The 11,683-nt window shown below is 37.7% G+C and overlaps 2 long non-coding RNA genes across 5 annotated transcripts; one reads left to right on the forward strand and one right to left on the reverse strand.

The window, feature by feature from the left end:
• The first annotated feature begins 14 nt into the window (after positions 1–14).
• Positions 15–6,559, forward strand: LOC136116651 (uncharacterized). 3 transcript variants are annotated; one of them, XR_010653676.2, is made up of 3 exons: positions 15–2,486; positions 2,551–3,089; positions 5,147–6,559. It is a non-coding gene; the product is annotated as an uncharacterized lncRNA (long non-coding RNA). The 3 variants fall into 3 exon arrangements; XR_011603739.1 differs by having other exon boundaries at positions 15–1,166; positions 1,383–3,089; positions 5,147–5,605; XR_010653675.2 differs by having other exon boundaries at positions 15–3,089.
• A 41-nt stretch (positions 6,560–6,600) lies between these two features.
• Positions 6,601–10,683, reverse strand: LOC136116650 (uncharacterized). Of its 2 annotated transcripts, none has more exons than XR_010653673.2 (3): positions 10,609–10,683; positions 7,927–8,311; positions 6,601–7,870 (listed from the first exon to the last, which is right to left on the reverse strand). It is a non-coding gene; the product is annotated as an uncharacterized lncRNA (long non-coding RNA). The 2 variants fall into 2 exon arrangements; XR_010653672.2 differs by having other exon boundaries at positions 10,257–10,676.
• Positions 10,684–11,683: the final 1,000 nt, after the last annotated feature.

Raw genomic sequence — 11,683 nt, forward strand, 5'->3', positions numbered from 1 at the left:
TAATAGCCTATTCAGACTGAGGAGGCGACTTTTTCTTCCATAAGAAATACTCGTGCTAGAAAGAGAGGAAAAAAGTCGCTACAAATCGCCATACCATACACGCCAATCGATTCAGTTTTATTCAGATTTTTTACGAGCTTAGGTGATTTTTGTACTTGCATAAAAAAGTCAACGAAAACGGTATTTTCAATAATTTGTTTTCATTTCGGTGCACAGTTGTACGTTGAGTAACATTTCGACATTTGATTTTCACGTCTTGAATTTGAAAACATGAATATAACAAAAAATTAAGTTATCGCGAAATTCACATTGCATACTGATACAATGTAACCACAACCACATACGCACATACATGAAGAAGACTATTTAAATCGTCGTTCAGCCTAGTACTCACATCGATGAAAACCGCGAAATAGCCATAGGAGTGAGCGAGAGGCAAATACGCGGCTAGCGCTTTTCTACTGGTCTGTTTTTCAGCGCGGTACTGATATGAGCTATGGAAATACCAGAAAAAATACCAGATTCAGCGCGTGAATTTCGAAGAACGCCGTAAGCCGCGGCCCAAAGAATAAAAAATGTAATCTTTGGCGTTGTTCATGCAAAAGGGGTGTGGAAACTCAAAATGAAAAATGGAAGGAAAGCCCCCAACGCGCCTGCAGTAGGTCAGGGCTGTTGCCCAATATTGTGGGACTCCCCGACAGGAAGCAATACCACAACAGGGCAAATCCGCAGAACAGTTGAAGAGCTGGAGGATATCCACTACAGAACTCCAGTGCAACGGAACATGCCGAGTGGGACTTCGCTCCCTATATGGACATCCTGCCGGGCGTGTTCTCGCAAAGAAATTAAGTTCTGGCCCAATAGTACTAATAGAAGTATCTTCTTAGCAGAACCACCAGAATGATCTCCGACGATCTCTCCATTGGGGAACCACAGAACTCCACCTCCACCAGCTACTTGAAAGGTAAAGCGGAGATGGAGTACGCGATGGCTTCTATAGAGACGAGGAAAAAAGTGCGCTCGCTAAGGGACAGCTGGAGGAGCCATTGCCAGCCATTGTCACTTTCGTGGGCGACTTCCTGCAGCATCAGCGGAACAATCCCGTTCCCAGGACGATGGCGAAGCATCCGTGGGACGGCAAATAGGAGGCTAACGCCCTTCGTCGGGTATGTTTTTCAGCGAGGTACACAGATGAGCTAAGGAAATACCGGAAAAATACTAGATTTCGGGATACACATAAAAAACTGTAAATAAACCATTTACATAATTTAATTGCTTGTAGTTAATTAATTATGGTATCAACTTAAATTATAGACTTAATCTTAATAGCGCATCAGTAAACGCAAAATTGCGACGCACTTAAAAATCCCATCTCTTTCTAGCCGTGTATTTCTTATGGAAGAAAAAGTGTCTAAAGCGAAATTTGGTAGTTGAAGCGGAAACCCATTGTGTGTGAATAAAGTAACACAGTAATACTCGCATACTTTTGTCTGACAAATATAATTTACGATTAAATAATAGTATGTAATTATCTTTGCACTTAAGTGTAAATATAAAAAATTTATCAAGTAAAATGTTCGAATAAAATTGTTATAACGATTTTTAGACATTTTTGTATACATTACATTGATCCTTATAATTAAAATGCAATTACGCCCAGAAAAATGTTTATGTTAGAGGAGTGTAGGGTAAGGTGCCAAGTAGGAAAAGGTAACGAACTTGTCAAATCACACATAAGACGTTCCGTAAAAAATTCCATATAATTATAGTCGATTTATCTTATCGTGCCGACAATACATTTACAATAATATTATTAAGAATTCGCGTAATTTGTTCGTGAGGTAATTATACCCGTTACTCGTAGAGTAAAAGGATATACTAGATTCGTCGGAAAGTATGTAACAGGCAGAAGGAAGCGTATCCGACCCCATAACGTAGATATATTCTTAATCAGGATCACTAGTCGAGTTAATCTAGCCATGTCCGTCTGTGTCCGTTTTTTGTGTGTATACATCAGTTCGTCACCTTACCCTACTACTTTCAAAAGTAAGAAAATATTGGTTTACGTTTAGAGCTGTAATTTCGCCATCAAACTCTTATAGGAACATGCTCAATAGATGTCAGCAACTTTCTGCTTTTAAGCCTTTGAAAAATATTTATTTTTGGAGAATTGACATTTAAAAAAATGAATGTTTCGTTACTATAGCCTAGTACTCACATCGACGAAAACCGCGAGCTAACCATAGGAGTGAGCGAGAGGCAAACAGGCGGCTAAAGCTTTTCGTCGTGTCTGTTTCTCAGCGCGGTACTCAGATGAGCTAAGAAAATACCAGAAAAAATACCGAGCTTGCGAGTGAATTTTTCGAGGAACGCCGTTAGCCGCGGCCCAAGGAACAAGAAATTTAATTTTTGGCGGTGTTCGTGCAAAGCGGTGTGGAAACTAAAATTTAAAAATGGAAGAAAAAACCCAAAACCGCCAACAGGAGGTCAGTGCAGATGAAAATGGACGCCTAATCCAAGCTGTTTATTATTCTGGCACTTCACTAACAGGAAGCAAGCAAGATGAAGTGTTGGAGGAGATCCACTAGAGAGTCCCAGTGGGAAGGAACATGGGACATCGCTCGATCTTCGACGAGCTCTCCAATGAGGTCTCCACCTCCACCAGCTACTTGACAGCTAAAGCGAAGATGGAGGACGAGCGGGCTTCTATAGGGAGGAGAAAATAAGGTCCCCCGTTAAGGGACAGCTCAAAGAGCCATTGCGGGTGAACTTTGAACTTTCGGTCACACTACAAATAATACAAAGAATAAGCCGATCTAAGTACTAGCCCTTCAGTTCCAAAACAAATGTTCACTTGTGAATCACCTTGTGAGACCCGTGGGACATGTCCTCTTGCACAAGTGAAGACAAGTAACACTCCATATAGGCAATTGTACGGGATATCTGCATTTTCACAAGTGAAAATTCAAACGAAAATTTTTCGAAGTCCCACGGAATTTCACTTGTTCCTTACTCATTTTTCGTATGGCCTATCACGTGCCGGTGTCATGTCCCACGTGAAATCACTTGTGAAAATAACAATATTTCTAGTGAGTTTTCACTTATGAAAATATAGAATTTAAAATACATACATATTTATTTACTTTTAAATTCATTTTAATTAAGGAATGTGCCGAAAAGAAACTGCACACTTTCAATTGTCAAAAGCTCTCAGTGGGAGCTTTCGATCGTGCCATGCGATGCACCGTTAGAAAGCTCTATTAATTCTGCGTTGTTTGCATGTTCTCTTTTCAATATTCGTTTTGCACATTTCGCAATGCCTCGAATTGAAGAGCATGTTCGCCAAAAAATTGTGCACAATTACTATACAGAAAACGGTGTTTCGTACCGAAATTTGGCAAAACGCTACAAAGTTAGTGTTAATAGTGTTAAAAATATTATAATCAAGTTTGGGGAGACATGCTCTCTAAAAGATTTGCCAAAGACTGGTAGGAAAAAAGGTCCAAGGGATGCCAGCGTCGATAAGAAGGTGCTGGCCTTAATTCACAAAAATCCCACGATCTCAGTTCGAGATTTGTCCAAAAAAACGCGTACGAGTACAAGTATGGTTCAACGCATAAAACAACGGCATGGACTAAAGACGTATAAAAAACAAAAAGTTCCAAAAAAGAAGTCTGCGTCAACAAAACGTCGGCAAAACGAGAGTGCGCAGACTTTATGATCGCTTGCTCACTGATGCAGTGGAATGCGTTGTAATGGACGATGAAACATATGTAAAATTGGACTCCAAAACTTTACCAGGCCCCCAATTTTACACAAAAGCCAAAGGTGAAACAGTTGACGACTCGGTCACCAAAATTGAAGTGGACAAATTTGGGGAGAAAGTCCTGATATGGCAGGCAATTTGCACCTGTGGCTTAAAAACCAGCCCATTTTTTACAAAAGGCACAATTAACGCTGACGTCTATCAAAGAGAGTGCATTAAAAAACGTTTAATACCATTCTATCGAAAGCACAACGTGTCGACAATATTTTGGCCAGACTTAGCGTCAGCGCACTATGCCCGGTCAACATTGGCGCTCCTTGAGGCGGAAAACATCAAGTTTGTTTCAAAAGAGGAGAACCCACCAAATTGCCCAGAGCTGCGTCCCATTGAGAGATATTGGGCCATCGTTAAGCGAAATTTATTAAAAAATGGTAGTCTCTCCCAAAACAACATAGACATGAAAAAAAACTGGATGCGTGCAGCCGGCAAGGCCACCAAGGAGGGTGTGCAGAACCTGATGAGAGGAGTTAAACAAAAAATTCGCTCAAAAATAGGATGTTAATTTTTTTTTAATTCTGTTTATAAAAATTGAACGTTTAAGTTTTGCTTTAAAAAAAAACCAAAGAAAAATTGAAATCGAATAAAAAACATGAAAGTTATAGTAGAAAGAAAGTGTGCAGGTTCTTTTCGGCACATTCCTTAAATAGTGTTATTTAGGTTTTCTGTTAAAGGACAATTACTGTTAGTACATTGGTCTTCGCCTTCCTTAAAACTTTGTCCGGGTCCTCCGAATACTTGGCCAACGCTTCTGAAAAAATTTATGGGCATATGTTTAAAAAATGCGTTTATTTGCATATTTACCTTTAGAGCTGTGTTTCAACCTTTGCGGGATTTAATTTCAAAACATTTCATTGTCCACTTTCGGCTAACGGAACCCACTGAATACTTTAATACTTTAAACTAAGATCAATGCACAACATATTAATCTTAATATAACACTTACCTGACTTTATTATTTTCACTTTAAAAAACGAAAAAAGTAAATCTGCTGCTTCGCTGTTGGCGCGTGCCACTGCACCTATACCCTTTCTAAAGCAAAAAATATCCGACTGTATAATTTTTACTTCTTGAGTAATAAATACAATATGATTTTTTTTTAAAACGGTAATATAAAAATGTTTTAAATATTTAAATCAATTTTAAAGGACTACATTTCTGTAACTTAACAAAAAAATTATATTGTAATATTAATGTATAATACGTAGGTATAACACTATAAGTAAATTAAATTTGATTAATATTAATATAATCAAATAATTTATTTTTATAAAACAATAATAGATTTTTTTTCGATATACAATAATGCTCCTAATATATTAGGGCGTTCACATGTCGCTGCGCCACAAAAATTTTTCCGCCGAAATCTTAGTCGCAAGCCGAACATAACGGAGAGACGAAAAAAAAATAACGGACCGGCCGAAATTTGTCTCTGAGAGCGCCGAGTACAAACAAATTATAAGACAAAGAAAGAGAGGGATCCTCCGATTATCTGCCTCTCTTTGTTGCACGACCGTTTTCGTCGGGAGTCTTCTACTCTGCGTCGACTTCTCTGCTGACGTCAACAGCGGCACAGCGTTTAAGGCACAAAAAAAAAAGATTTTTGCCTTGAGCCATGTCACCGCGTCCCTACTGCAGAACTGAAGGGTAGCACTACACCCCCTATGTTAGTATTAGTTTTGTAAACTTTACTATGATTTAAAATAAATAAATAAATGAAGCATACTTTTGTGATGACTTCTGAATATGTCAAATAAACATTAAACAAATTAAAAAACAATATTTTACAAACAATATTTTTCTAATAATTTGATTATATATAATCTTATAAGAATCTAAAAAGATAACAAGAAGAAAAAAATAGAAAATTTTTTTAGGTCGATTTTTAAATAAACGTTGAGGTGAGAGCCTCCGAAAGTAGCAATTTTTAACGGTTCATAAATCATTAATGACATAATATTTTTTACTGATGTTCTTTTTTTTAAATTTGTTTTCTCTCAACTTAATCGTGTATGAAAATGGATTGAGTGCGTCTTCTAGTTATTTTTATAAAAATAAAAAATCGAAAAGTATATAAAATGTTCCGATTTTGGCTTGGATTATCTATACCATATAACATTCCAAAAAATTTTACTTTTAGTTCGTTGATAAGTTCAATCTTTTAAGAGAAAAACGTAAGAAACTGCATCCTTCTAACTTTTTCAAGGAAGAAATTACAGATTTTTGGTCAAAAAATTAACTTTCTGGCCCAGTGTGCTTTGGAAGGTTGCGATATTTAATGTGCAAATAATAGAAAGGCTTGCAAGAGTATAGAAACTTCGGTTTCCAAAGCTAGCTTCCTTTTTTTTTTTTAGGTTTTGATATAAAAGTATTTATTTAAATTTAAGTTTCTAAAAAAAATTTGATTGCCTTTTTGTGCTTCTTTTTAGAAAATCATCTTTTATCAAAGAATAAAATAATAATATTTCTAGTTGTATCGGATGTAACAAATAAATTTTAGTTTTTTCCTCGCTGCAAGCGTTTTATTTAATTTTTATAATTCAGCTATAATGGGAAGAGAAACTGGACGAATTTATATTCTCTTTCTCGCGGCAAATCTATTCTGTGTTCAAGTTGAAGAGCTATTGTAATGTCTTAGAAATGTGAAAAAATAGTGATATTACCAAGGGTCTAAGGGTTTATGTGTGTAGCTTAAGTACAACAAAAACTAAATGAAAAGATATTATTAAAACAGAACTTTTGACGTTTTCTCTCACTCGCTGAGAACTTTTAAGCATAATGCAGAGGAATGAGTATGAATTGTTTGAGGAAAGATTAGAAGGTTTATTTTAAAATTAAAAACTTCGTGGACCGGCACATAGAGTGGAAGACCGATTTCTCAAAGCAAAGATAGATATGTATAGTCATACCATTTGTTTGCGAGGTCAGACAAGGCCGCTACGAGAAATCTTTAAACTTGACAACCAAACCAAGCATCGAAAAATTCAGAACTTAAGAGAACAACATTCTTCGACTGTGCTAACTTATTTTACTTAATCTAAACTTAGAACTAATGGTATATAGGTAAAACCTGAAAGTTATGTACTAAATCTCGATTTTTTGTTGAAAATTGCAATATTTCGATGTTTGTTACTAGGTCAGGTACATAAAATAATTAATAAATTAATGTTAAAAAATTACGCTAAACTTAAAGATAAACTGTTAAATACTCGTACCAACTGTTGGGACACCCACGGTCCCACAGGGTTTCCACTTATTTGAAGCTCTGGTTCACAGAAAACAGATAGCTGATATCTTTATTTAAATTCAAATGAGTTCACAATTAATCAAGTTATTAACATTTTTTCTTACACTTTGGTTTGCCGCTCTTCAACTTCTCATAGCATCATTTTCTTCTTCTTACATTCCTAAGTTTTCCAATAGTAACAATATAGAGATGTCCCTGGCTAGCATTGTTGAACAACTTAAAAGTATTTTTAAACTAAAACCTAGTACTCAGATCGGCTAAGAGTTTCACTAGTCGAAAAATCTTATTCTTTGTAGTGTGACCAAAGTTTTCAAAGTTCACCCGCAACCCATGTAGCATGGTCTTACTGTTAAGCAGCTGGGTTTGTTGCCAAACGGAAAACAAATCAATTGGAGAAATTTAAAAAGGAAAAGTCTGCTGGTACACAAAGAAATTTAAATAAAAATAAATGGAATGTTCAACGAATGTTTTCATTTATGTAAATAAGTAGTTTAAAGCTTCCTTCTCGTCCCACGGATGCTTCGCCATCTTTCCCGCTCCACCGCAGTACAGGTCCGAGTCCCATTAGGCATATTGGACCTTGAGGAAGTGGGAGAACGGGGTTGATCCGCTGATGCTGCAGGAAGTCGCTCAACATCCTGGCAGTGGCTATGGCTTCTCCAACTGTTCCTTAGCGGGCGCCCTATTTTCCTCCTCCCTATAGAAGCCAGCGGGTCCTCCAGCTCCGCTTAAGTTGCCAAGTCGCTGGTGGTGGTGGTGTTCGGAGTCCTAATGATGAGATCGTCTTACTGGTGATTCTGCTAAAAAGATACTTCTATTAGTACAACGCAACCAAATTATTTTGCCCAGATCTTACTTTCTTTGCGAGGACGCGCCCGGCAGGATGTCCATGTAGAGGTCGAAGTCCCACTCGGCATGTTCGTTCCCACTGGGATTCTCTAGTGGATCTCCTCCAGCACTTCGACTGTTCTGAGAATTTGCCCCTTTTGTGGAATTGCTTCTTGTCAGTGAATCCCACAATAAAGGGCATAAGCTTGGATTTGGCGTCCTATTTCATCTGCACTGACCTACTGCGACCGGTTTTGGGGTTTTCCTTCTAATTTTAATTTTTAGTTTCCACATCGCCTTTGCACGAACACCGCCAAAGAGTAAATTTCTTATTCTTTGGGCCGCGGCTAACGGCGTTCATCGAAAATTCACTCGCGAAATCTGGTATTTTTTCTGGTATGTCCTTACCTCATCTGAGAAATAGACCCGACGAAAAGCGTTAGCCGCGTATTTGCCTCTCGCTCACTCCTATACTTAGCTCGCGGATTTCGTCGGTCTGAGTACTAGGCTTAACAGACTTTAAATTCAAATAAATCGACTTTTGAAATTGGACAGTTAGCGCGCGGCTAAACCTTCTTATTAGCCTCGCAACACCAACATTTTTCAGATTTATTGAAACATTTAAAAAGATTTGAGATATTCACCTTCGAAATAAGGCAGAAGGAAATATGGCAGCTATAAGAAAAAAACTACTGATTTTAATATTTTTTTTTTCAAAAATCAAATTAAGTTAAGAAAAGTAATGGAAAAACTAGATGGATTTCTAGTATTCTAGTACGAATCGGCTGAAATCGCGAAATGAAAGCGTGAATTCGGCATCGCATAAACACAGTATATGAATTCAACCTGAAAGCGTGAAATGGTCACAATTAAACTCCGGTAACTCTATATAACTATCGAAGTTGCCAGATCGATATAAATACATAAATAAAATGGAAACTAGTTTTTATCTTTTATTTTGATGGTAGAAAAAATGTTATACTTGCACACACTTTATCTTTAATTTTAGCAAGATTATTTCATTCGAATCTAAAAAAATTTTCGGTTTTATTATCGTTCACACCTTTTTCCACCGGTCCGGCATCTCTGCCGGCTGAGATTGATAAAATGCATGAATTCGGCCGCGTCGCATGAACAGGAGCAAATTTTATTTCACGCTTTCAAGAAATCATGAAACCCTTAGCATAAACATAGTAATAGTCAACTTTCGTGTGTTGCCGAATTCACGAAATGGCGTTTATGCACACACGAATCGGCTGAAATCGCGAAAAGAAAGCGTGAATTCGGCATCGCGTAAACACAGTATATGAATTCAACCTGAAAGCGTGAAATGGTCACAATTAAACTCCGGTAACTCTATATAACTATCGAAGTTGCCAGATCGATATAAATACATAAATAAAATGGAAACTAGTTTTTATCTTTTATTTTGATGGTAGAAAAAATGTTATACTTGCACACACTTTATCTTTAATTTTAGCAAGATTATTTCATTCGAATCTAAAAAAATTTTCGGTTTTATTATCGTTCACACCTTTTTCCACCGGTCCGGCATCTCTGCCGGCTGAGATTGATAAAATGCATGAATTCGGCCGCGTCGCATGAACAGGAGCAAATTTTATTTCACGCTTTCAAGAAATCATGAAACCCTTAGCATAAACATAGTAATAGTCAACTTTCGTGTGTTGCCGAATTCACGAAATGGCGTTTATGCACACACGAATCGGCTGAAATCGCGAAAAGAAAGCGTGAATTCGGCATCGCGTAAACACAGTATATGAATTCAACCTGAAAGCGTGAAATGGTCACAATTAAACTCCGGTAACTCTATATAACTATCGAAGTTGCCAGATCGATATAAATACATAAATAAAATGGAAACTAGTTTTTATCTTTTATTTTGATGGTAGAAAAAATGTTATACTTGCACACACTTTATCTTTAATTTTAGCAAGATTATTTCATTCGAATCTAAAAAAATTTTCGGTTTTATTATCGTTCACACCTTTTTCCACCGGTCCGGCATCTCTGCCGGCTGAGATTGATAAAATGCATGAATTCGGCCGCGTCGCATGAACAGGAGCAAATTTTATTTCACGCTTTCAAGAAATCATGAAACCCTTAGCATAAACATAGTAATAGTCAACTTTCGTGTGTTGCCGAATTCACGAAATGGCGTTTATGCACACACGAATCGGCTGAAATCGCGAAAAGAAAGCGTGAATTCGGCATCGCATAAACACAGTAAGTATATCATATATAAAGCTTGGAGCCAAAATATTTGTTAAAACTCGTGCTTTTTGATCTATTAAGCTTTATAGCACCGCCATCCCGAAAACTGTATCCACGCAACAATACCAAATGGTCAATGAGGCTGACGGATGAAAGCGTGGCAATATATAAACACAATGCCGCCGCTTGCTGCCAGGTTTTTGCAGAGACAGATATAACAAACGTTATTTTGTTGGTCTGCGGAAAAGCAAATGACGAAGACTTATGTTTGGTTGTCTTGGCATGTGCGTGCAAAATAGAGCTGTAAAATTATCGATACATTAAAACATCCATACTTTTACAGCTCTATTTGCAAAAGCATTTTTGATCATCGGCTGCTTCTAAAGCGGGTCTTGTATCCAGGCATGACGCGGTTTTTGCTTATAAGTCTTGGGCATTTTAACTCTCACACGCGATCGATTAAAAAATTGTGAAATACCCAGATGGTGATGGTATATGTTTACGTGTGTGAACACCACAGTTATACCGATTCCGGGGTTCCAAGCGCACTATTTGAAACCTACATAAGTATTTTTTTCGTTGTAACCTTGGCTTGTGGCCAACTCACACTAGAGCTGCAAAAACATCGATGGTAGCTCCATCGATAGTTTTGATAGTTTGCGGACTAAACCTCGATACTATCACGATTGTATCGCTCATATATAAACATTAGGGGTAAAATGGGTTCCTTGTTGGTATGGGGGAGAGAAGAAATGTTTTTTTCAAGTAAAGATACGGCTTGCTCCGCATTAAAGTGGGACCTGAAACCCTCTTTTTTAAACCGAGGGTCTAAATTTGTGGCCAAACGAGTGGAGGACCTTTCTTCAAAGGGAAACAGTCGTTTTTTACACTTCTCAATTAAAAGTGTGCACAGTTCTTCGCCTTCTTTGATTCTTAACTGCTTTCTTTTTTCGTACAAACTCAGCAAAAGTCCATTCGATATGGGTATTACGCATGATACAGTTACATTTGTACTCGAAGATAATTAAGTTGTAACTTCATCGAAAGGAGCCAGTACGTCTTTTCAATCCTCCAAGACCGCAACATCGTCCGCTGCCAGGGGCTCCGGCGCCTTGGACAAGCTTAGAAGAACAGGAGAAATATACTCCTTGGTCAACAGTATGCGCTCTAACATTTTGAACGCGCTGTTCCAGCTTGTATTAAGCTGTACGGCTTGTCGACTCCTTGCGCTTTCTTAAGCTTTTCGTAGGCGATAGTGCTGATAAGTGCTGATGACAATGCGTTTGCATTTAGTCAAAATCGTTTGAATTGATTTTATAGAAAGCGAGTCCTTGTCAACGAGGTTTAGGCAATGCGCGTGGCACGGCAGATGTCTTTTTTCGAGCAGCTCACATGCCTTTATCATGCTGCTAGCATTATCTGTTTCTATTGCGCAAACTTTTGGCAACAGATACCAGTTAATCAGTTCCGCGCGCAATGATGATGCGATGTTATCAGCAGAATGGTTTGTTGCACATAGGAGTGGCTGCGTTGACAACATTGCCGATCTCAAC

Source organism: Drosophila suzukii, chromosome 2R (assembly GCF_043229965.1).
Source record: "Drosophila suzukii chromosome 2R, CBGP_Dsuzu_IsoJpt1.0, whole genome shotgun sequence".
NCBI classification, from domain to species: Eukaryota; Metazoa; Arthropoda; class Insecta; order Diptera; family Drosophilidae; genus Drosophila; species Drosophila suzukii.